Source organism: Lutra lutra, chromosome 12 (assembly GCF_902655055.1).
Source record: "Lutra lutra chromosome 12, mLutLut1.2, whole genome shotgun sequence".
NCBI classification, from domain to species: domain Eukaryota; kingdom Metazoa; phylum Chordata; class Mammalia; order Carnivora; family Mustelidae; genus Lutra; species Lutra lutra.
In genome coordinates this window covers 70301863-70310576 of record NC_062289.1, presented here as the reverse complement: position 1 = coordinate 70310576, position 8714 = coordinate 70301863, and the positions used below count along the sequence as shown (strand labels likewise).

At 42.0% G+C, this 8714-nt stretch overlaps 1 pseudogene; it reads left to right on the top strand.

Moving 5' to 3' along the window:
- Positions 1-6767: 6767 nt before the first annotated feature.
- Positions 6768-8564, top strand: LOC125082211 (non-POU domain-containing octamer-binding protein-like; annotated as a pseudogene).
- The last annotated feature ends 150 nt before the right edge of the window (positions 8565-8714 follow it).

Here is an 8714-nt window from a genome sequence, read left to right as displayed (position 1 = left end):
CTCCCCTTGTCCTCCATTCTATTTGTTATGCTGCACAAATAAGTGAAACCATATAATAATTGACTATTTCTGCTTGACTTATTTCACTCAGCATAATCTCTTCCAGTCCCATCCATGTTGCTACAAAAGTTGGGTATTCATCCTTTCTGATGGAGGCATAATACTCCATAGTGTATGTGGACCACAGCTTCCTTATTCATTCGTCTGTTGAAGGGCATCTTGGTTCTTTCCACAGTTTGGCGACCGTGGCCATTGCTGCTATAAACATTGGGGTACAGATGGCCCTTCTTTTCACTACATCTGTATCTTTGGGGTAAATACCCAGTAGTGCAATGGCAGGGTCATAGGGAAGCTCTATTTTTAATTTCTTGAGGAATCTCCACACTGTTCTCCAAAGTGGCTGCACCATCTTGCATTCCCACCAACAGTGGAAAAGGGTTCCCCTTTCTCCACATCCTCTCCAACACATGTTGTTTCCTGTCTTGCTAATTTTGGCCATTCTAACTGGTGTAAGGTGGTATCTCCATGTGGTTTTGATTTGAATCTCCCTGATGGCTAGTGATGATGAACATTTTTTCATGTGTCTGACAGCCATTTGTATGTCTTCATTGGAGAAGTGTCTGTTCATATCTTATGCCCATTTTTTGATATGATTATCTGTTTTGTGTGTGTTGAGTTTGAGGAGTTCTTTATAGATCCTGGATATCAAGCTTTTGTCTGTAGTGTCATTTGCAAATATCTTCTCCCATTCCGTGGGTTGCCTTTTTGTTTTCTTGACTGTTTCCTTTGCTGTGCAGAAGCTTTTGATTTTGATGAAGTCCCAAAAGTTTATTTTCTCTTTTGTTTCCTTTGCCTTTGGAGACCTAGCCTTTTTTTGAGGCCCATTGGTATGGAAGATGCCTCCCCATCCCTTCACTTTCCGTCTTAGTATATCCTTAGCTTCCAAATGGGTCTCTTGTAGACAACATATGGATGAGTCCTGTCATTTTATCCAATCTACAACCCTGTGTCATTTTATGGGCACATTTAGGCTATTCATGTTGAGAATGATTATTGAGAGATACATTTTTATTGACATCATGTTACCTGTGAAGTCTTTGTTTCTATAGATTTTCTCCATATATTTCTGTTCAGTGATATTCTTGAGTTTTATTTTCCTCTTCTATAGAACCCCCTTCATATTTCTTGCAGTGTCGGCTTGGTGGTCACATACTCTTTTAAACCTTGCCAGTTTTGGAAGCTCTTTATTTCTCCATCCATTTTGAATGCCAGTCTTGCTGGATAAAATATTCTTGGCTGTATGTTATTCTCAGTTAGTGCCCTGAATATATCTTGACAGCCCTTTCTGGCTTTCCAGGTTTCTGTGGACAGGTCTGACATTACTCTGATGGGGTTTCCTCTGTACGTGAGGGATTTCCTCCCCCTAGCTGCTTTCAAGAGCTCCTAAAATTACAATTCATCATTTTCACAATCAGGTGTCTCGAGGTCTTTCTAGATTCTCAACCTTGTGGGGAGACCGCTCTGCCCCTAGTACATGAGCACTGGTTCCATTCATCAAACTGGGAAAATTTTCATGGAGAACTTTTTCAACTATATCTTCTAGTCTTTCTTTCTCCTACCCTTCAGGGATTGCAATAATTATGACTTGGGAATGTTTCATGGCATCATTTATTTCCCTAATTCAGTTTTCATGGCTTCTAAGCTGTTTGTTCCAGGTTTTCTCCTGATCCTTTTTCTCTGTTTGTCCTCCAGATCACTAATTCTATCTTCTGCCTCAGTTACCCTAGCTTTTAGAGAAATTATATTAGATTGGAACTCATTGAGAACATTGTTCACATCATCTCTGGTGCCTTCTTTCACTTCTGCCTTAATCAATTCCATTTTGTCATCAAAGGCTTTCTCCAACCTAGCTATTGCCTGGATAATTGTTAGTCTGAATTCCCTTTCCAACGTACTGTCTATGTCCATATCCAATAGCTGTGATGGAGAGGGCCCAGTCTCTGAATTTTTCTTCTGTTGGGCATTTCTCCTCCTACTCATTTTGGTGAGAGATGGCTGAAGGGACGTGTAGCTGAATGTATCAACCTTGGTGCAGGCAAGATGAACCCTGGAATGCTTCTGAACAATTGAGAGTCCCATGAAAAAGAAAGAAAAAAGAAAAAAAAATGAGAAAGAGAGAGAAAGGGGAAAAAAAGGAAAGATTAAAAGAGAAGGCCCAGTTCAAATGGGCCCCAAATGTAAGATTTATGAAGTATACAAACAAAAACCGGCAAATAAAAAGACCAACAAAAATAGATGAGAAGAGAAAAATATATAAATAATTAAATAAAAGAACCCTGTTAAAATGAACCCCAAGTATAAGATTTATATACTACCAGAACAAAAGCAAATATACAGAAACACTGATGGAAGAAAAAGATGGGAGAATGGTTATAAATTCTCATTTGGGCGAGGAAGATTATTTTGATTCTTCCTGGATGTATCTTGATATCTTTGTTAAAGGACTCAATTTTCCTGAGATAAGTGGAGATTAAAACTGGTTTACCTTTAGGGGTAGTATTGATTGGGGAAAGGGGCTTACCTTGAAGCTTATCTCTACATGAATATTTTTTTAAAAAAGTAAATTAACAAAAATAAATTAAATTAAAAAAATTTAAAAAATAGAAAAGCAAAAGAAAAGCACAAGTATAAGTATCCAAAAAGTTCAGGTTAAAAGGTTATTATGGAATTTGATGTACTGAACATCTCACTGTGATGGTAAGTAGGTTAAAAAGTTATATAAAGAAAATGAAAAGAACCAGAATAGTGGGAACGAATTAAAAATAAAAGTTGTATCTATGAAGTAGTGGTGGTTATCCTCTTGTTTTTTGTTTGTTTGCTTTTGTTTTTGTTTTTATTTTTGGCTGGCTTTCTAAAGGAGGGGCCTGCAGCATGGATTTTCAGGGAGTTTTGCTAGAGTTGAGACCTCCTGCCCCCATCAAAGTCCTGGGGTCTGAGGAAACCAGGTTTTTAGGCTTTTGTTCTCTGGAGGTTTGTTTGTTTGTTTTTTCCCCCTGTGGCAGCTTTTGGCAGTTCTTTGGAGGTTTAGAGGAAAGCAAACTGCACCCAGACCTCCATCTCAGAGAGAAGCCTCAGTCTCTTCCCCTCTGGTTGCTCCAGGGGACATAAATTCCCCCTCTGCTGCTGGCAGAGTACATCCCCAGTAATGGTCTCTGGGGTCACAGGAACTCTCGCTTGTACAACAAAACCATGAGAAATACTAGCCGTGGCTCTCTGGGCAGCTCCAGACCACCAGAGAGGTCCCAAGCAGAGATAGCACACTGAGATTTTCATGCTGGCCCGGGCTGAGAGTGCTTAGACTCTCCGGGTCCTAGAGAGCGCCTGCATGGACCTCTCTCAGGGGAGGGTGTGGGGCATGACTCAGACCCTGGTTGCGCAGCATGTGTGCAGAGTGCAAAAGGCTGTGGTTCTGCCAGCTGGTGTCCACAGCTTTCTCTGATGTGCACAGCAGTCTCCCTCACCATCAGGGGCGCTGCCACCCAGACACTCTCAGGTGTGCGGGCAGCTCAGGGGCCAAGACCTGGCTTCTTCCCTGCACTCTCTGGCTCCCTGCTGCTAGAGACCCTCCTGGGCCCATGGGTTAAGTCCCTGGCCCTAACCGCCCAATTCCACCAATTTCCCCTTAAGATCTTTTGCTCTTTTTGAGTGCTTTCAACCAGACTCCAAGTTAATGCTGGTCCCCAATCACAGGACACTCTCGTATTGGGATATTACTTTCCAATGGATCGCTTCTGGTGGCTCCCTCCCCCTTTTGTTCATCTTCTGATATCAGTCTGATGTTCTCACTCCGTGTTACTTGTCCACTGGTGTCTTCTGCCCCTGTAGAGATCCAGAACTATATAATTATAATCTCAGGCTGATTTCATGGGTGATCAGAGTTCTTTGGTAGGTAATAAGCTCACTTTAAGGGACAGGTTGAAACAGTGCTTCCTCCTACTTCTCCACCCTCTTGTCCCAAGGAAGATCAGAGAAAGAAATTCTAAATGAGGAAGGTCTTTTGTACACTGTAAAGGTTTTATCAGTCCTCATACTGAGAACAAGTATGAAACTGGACTAATAGCGAAGATGAATCATAACTATATCAAAGACATACAAGAAACAATGAATTTCCAGGGTAACTACAAAGGGAAAATCAATACCCAGATTGGGAAGCATGAACAATGGACACTTTTTTACTGAGAGCATTTAGTCTTGTGACAAATGCAGACATCAAATGCCAGAGCCTGTGCACTAGGTATTGTGGGATGTAACAGGAGACTCTCATAATACAGAAACAACAATATTAGTCTCACTGCGAAGATGTAATTTTTATAAAGTGTGAACTAGCAGTGAACCTGGGAAATATTAAGCTTTGAATTTGATTTATATTGGAGACCAGTAGTGCTACCAGGTCTCTGAAGTAAGCAAACTCCAATGTCAGGTAAGCCTAATATATCCAGTACCATAAATGCTGTTAAATAAAGCCTATATTCAGCAGCATGTACATTATTAATGACCTGGGAGAAATTAATGTCCTTGTCCCAAACTCCAAGGAGATAACACAGTCCTTCTCCTTCTGAGTTTCTGAAACCAGAAAGATTCACCTGCAAAAGATAGAGTGTTCTTCAGGGATGATGTGTGGTGTCAGAGGAGTGGGATGACCAGAGCTAAGGTCAGAGTGGTCTTGTTCGGGCTGATCTTGAGAGCAGAGTTCTGGGCTAGGACACCCAGGAATATACTTGACTGGGTCTCGTATACTCAGGCATACAGGGTCCTCACTGCAGTATGACTGTCCAACACTTGCACCCCAGAAGCCACAGGAGACCTTGGTTCTGATTAACTCACTCACATCATGTGTCTCCCTCCAAACATTTTCCACAGCTGAAGCTAGGCACAGAGAGATAGACATCCCACAGAGCTAACTCTTTTGCATGAAAAATCTTGAGCAGGAACATCATCCAGGAAGAGAATAGTAGAGACCTGGGGAAGAGAAGTCTCAGGTGTGAAAATAAGGCCTCAGCAGCTGACTTCTGAAGGCATTTACCCATGGCCTGGATCCTTCTCCCTTTCACCCTCTTTTTTATCATAGGTCAGGGAGATCCTATGGGGCAAACAAAAGCATGTGAGAGACACAATTTTACCACCTCTCCTCATGGCATCCAGCACAATAGGTCAGTCATCCCATTCTTTTTTTTTTTTTTTTTGATAAATACAATTTTATTTTTTTTGTTTGTTTGTTTATTTTCCGTTAGCCAACACAGCTTTTTCTTTTTTCCATATGTCTGTTAGCCATTTGCATGTGTTCTTTGGAGAAGTGTCTGTTCATGTCTTCTGCCCATCTCTTCACTGATTATTTATTTTTTGGCTGTTAAGTTTGAGAAGTTATTTATAGGTCTTGAATACCAGCCCTTTATCTGTAATGCCATTTGCAAATACCTTCTCCCATTGTGTGTGTTGCCTTTTTGTTGTTGTTGTTGACTGTTTACTTTGCTGTGCAAAATCTTTTTGTCTTCTTTTTTTTTGAGAAAATTTTAGTATTCTTTTCAGAAAATGCAGCCAATGAAATATGAATTTTTAGTATAGTGGCTTTTTTACTTGTATATATTTTTCTTTTTATAATGTATTCATCTTTTTATTATGTTCAATTAACCAATATAGTACATCATTAGTTTTTGATGTAGTGTTCAATGATTAATTAGTTGCATATAATGCCCAGTGAACATCACCACTTGTGTCCTTCTTAATACCCATTACCCAGTTAAAGAATACCCCTACCTCTCTCACCTCTGTAAAACTCAGTTTGTTTTCTGGAATCCAGGGTCTCTCACCATTTGTCTCCCTCTCTGACTTCTTACCATTCGGTTTTCCCTCCCTTGCCCTGTGGTCCTCCACCTATTCCTTATGTTGCATATATAAGTGAAACCATATGATAATTGTGTTTCTCTGCTTGACTTGTTTCACTCAGTATAATCCCCTACAGTTCCATCCATGTTGGTGCAAATGGTAGGTATCCATCCATTCTTATGTCTGAGTAATATTCCATTGTATATATGAACCAAATCTTTTTTATCCATTCACCTATCAAAGGGCATCTCTGCTCCTTCCACTTTAGCTATTGTGGATATTTCTACTATGAACTTTGGGGTGCTTGTATCTCTTCTTTTCACTATATCTGTAACTTTGGGGTAAATACCCAGTAGTGAAATTGCTGGGTCAAAAGATAGCTCTATTTTTAAATTTTTGAGTTCAGCATTGTACTAGAAGTCCTAGCATCAGTAATCACACAACCAAAAAAAAAAAAAAATTAAAAGTCATTCGAACTGGCAAAAAAGAAGTCAAACTTTCTCTCTTTGCAGATGACATGATGCTTTATGTGGAAAACACAAAAGACTCCACCCCCAAATTACTAGAACTCACACAGAAATTCAGCAACGTGGTAGGATACAAAATGCATAGCAATCAGTTGCAATTCTATACACTAACAATGTGAATGAAGAATGATAAGTTAAGGAACTGATCCCATTTTCAGTTGCAGCAAAAAGCATAAAATACCTAGGAATACACCTAGCAAAAAAGATAAAGGATCTCTACTCTAGAAACTGCAGAACACTTATGAAAGAAATTGAGGAAGACACAAAGATGTGGAAAAACATTCCATGCTCATGCATTAGAAGAATAAACATTGTTGCTTTTCTCAGGAGGGTAGAGGCCGTGTAGTGTCGCTGTCACTCTGAGGAGAGAATAGTCGGTAGAGGGGTACAAAAATGCAGAGCAATAAAACCTTTAACTTGGAGAAGCAAAACCATACTCCAAGGAAGCATCATCAGCATCACCACCAGCAGCACCACCAGCAGCAACAGCAGCAGCTGCTACCACCACCAATACCTGCAAATGGGCAACAGGCCAGCAGCCAGAATGAAGGCTTGACTATCGACCTGAAGAATTTTAGAAAACCAGGAGAGAAGACCTTCACCTAATGTAGCCGGCTCTTTGTGGGCAATCTCCCTCCTGACATCACTGAGGAGGAGATGAGGAAACTATTTGAGAAATATGGGAAGGCAGGCGAAGTCTTCATTCATAAGGATAAGGGCTTTGGCTTTATCCGCTTGGAAACACGAACCCTAGCGGAGATTGCCAAAGTAGAACTGGACAACATGCCACTCCGTGGAAAGCAGCTGCGTGTGCACTTTGCCTGCCATAGTGCATCCCTTACAGTCCGAAACCTTCCTCAATATGTTTCCAATGAACTGCTGGAGGAAGCCTTTTCGGTGTTTGGCCAGGTGGAAAGGGCTGTGGTCATCATGGATGATTGAGGAAGGCCCTCAGGAACAGGCATTGTTGAATTCTCAGGGAAGCCAGGTGCAGTGAAGGCTCCTTCCTGCTAACCACATTTCCTTGGCCTGTGACTGTGGAGCCCATGGACTAGTTGGATGATGAAGAGGGACTTCCAGAGAAGCTGGTTATAAAAAACAGCAATTTCACAAGGAGCGAGAGCAGCCACCCAGATTTGCACAGCCTGGCTCCTTTGAGTATGAGTATGCCATGCGCTGGAAGGCACTCATTGAGATGGAGAAGCAGCAGCAGGACCAAGTGGACCGCAACATTAAGGAGGCTCGTGAGAAGCTGGAGATGGAGATGGAGGCTGCTCGCCATGAGCACCAGGTGATGCTGATGAGACAGGACTTGATGAGGTGCCAGGAAGAACTTCAGAGGATGGAGGAGCTGCACAACCAAGAAGTGCAAAAACGAAAGCAGCTGGAGCTCAGGCAGGAGGAGGAGCATAGGCGCCATGAGGAAGAGATGCGACGGCAACAGGAAGAAATGATGTGGCAACAGCAGGAAGGATTCAAGGGAACATTCCCTGATGTGAGAGAACATGAGATACGGATGGGCCAGATGGCTATGGGAGGTGCTATGGGAATAAACAACAGAGGCGCCATGCCCCCTGCTCCAGTGCCAGCTGGTACCCCAGCTACACCAGGACCTGCAACTATGATGCCAGATGGAACCTTGGGATTGACCCCACCAACAACTGAACGCTTTGGCTAAGCTGCTACAATGGAAGGAATTGGGGCAATTGGTGGAACCCCTCCTGTATTCAACCATGCAGATCCTGGACCTGAATTTGCTTCAAACAAACGTTGCCGATACTAATAAAAATTTCAATGTCTTGTTTCTCAAAAACCCTTTAAAGAAGGACCCTTTTTGGACTAGCCAGAATTCTGCCCTGGAAAAGTGTTAGGGGTTCCTCCCAATAGTTAGGTCTTCCTTGCCTGTACTACTCTGAGGGAGTTTGCTGGAGGCTGAGGGCAAGGGAGGGGCGATATTTAACAAATCAGTTCAGTGTGGTATATCGTTTAACTAATCGATTCTGTGTGGTGCATTCCTGAAGTCTCATGTGATTGTTGAGGGCCTGGGGTGGGGGGAACCATGGCAAAATGGATCCATTTAGAGCCCCCATTAATCTTGATCATTCCATTCTTTGTCCATCCTGTTCTATTTGGTTTCTAATTATACCCTTCAACCCCAGAGACACTGCCATATACACCACAAAAACAAATCCCCCAATGACCTTAACCCCATTGTTCCATTCGTTCACAGGTGGGAATTCAGGCAAAAGTCCACAGAGGTCACAGACAACATACATAGGTTCTGTTATATCCAATATATTACCC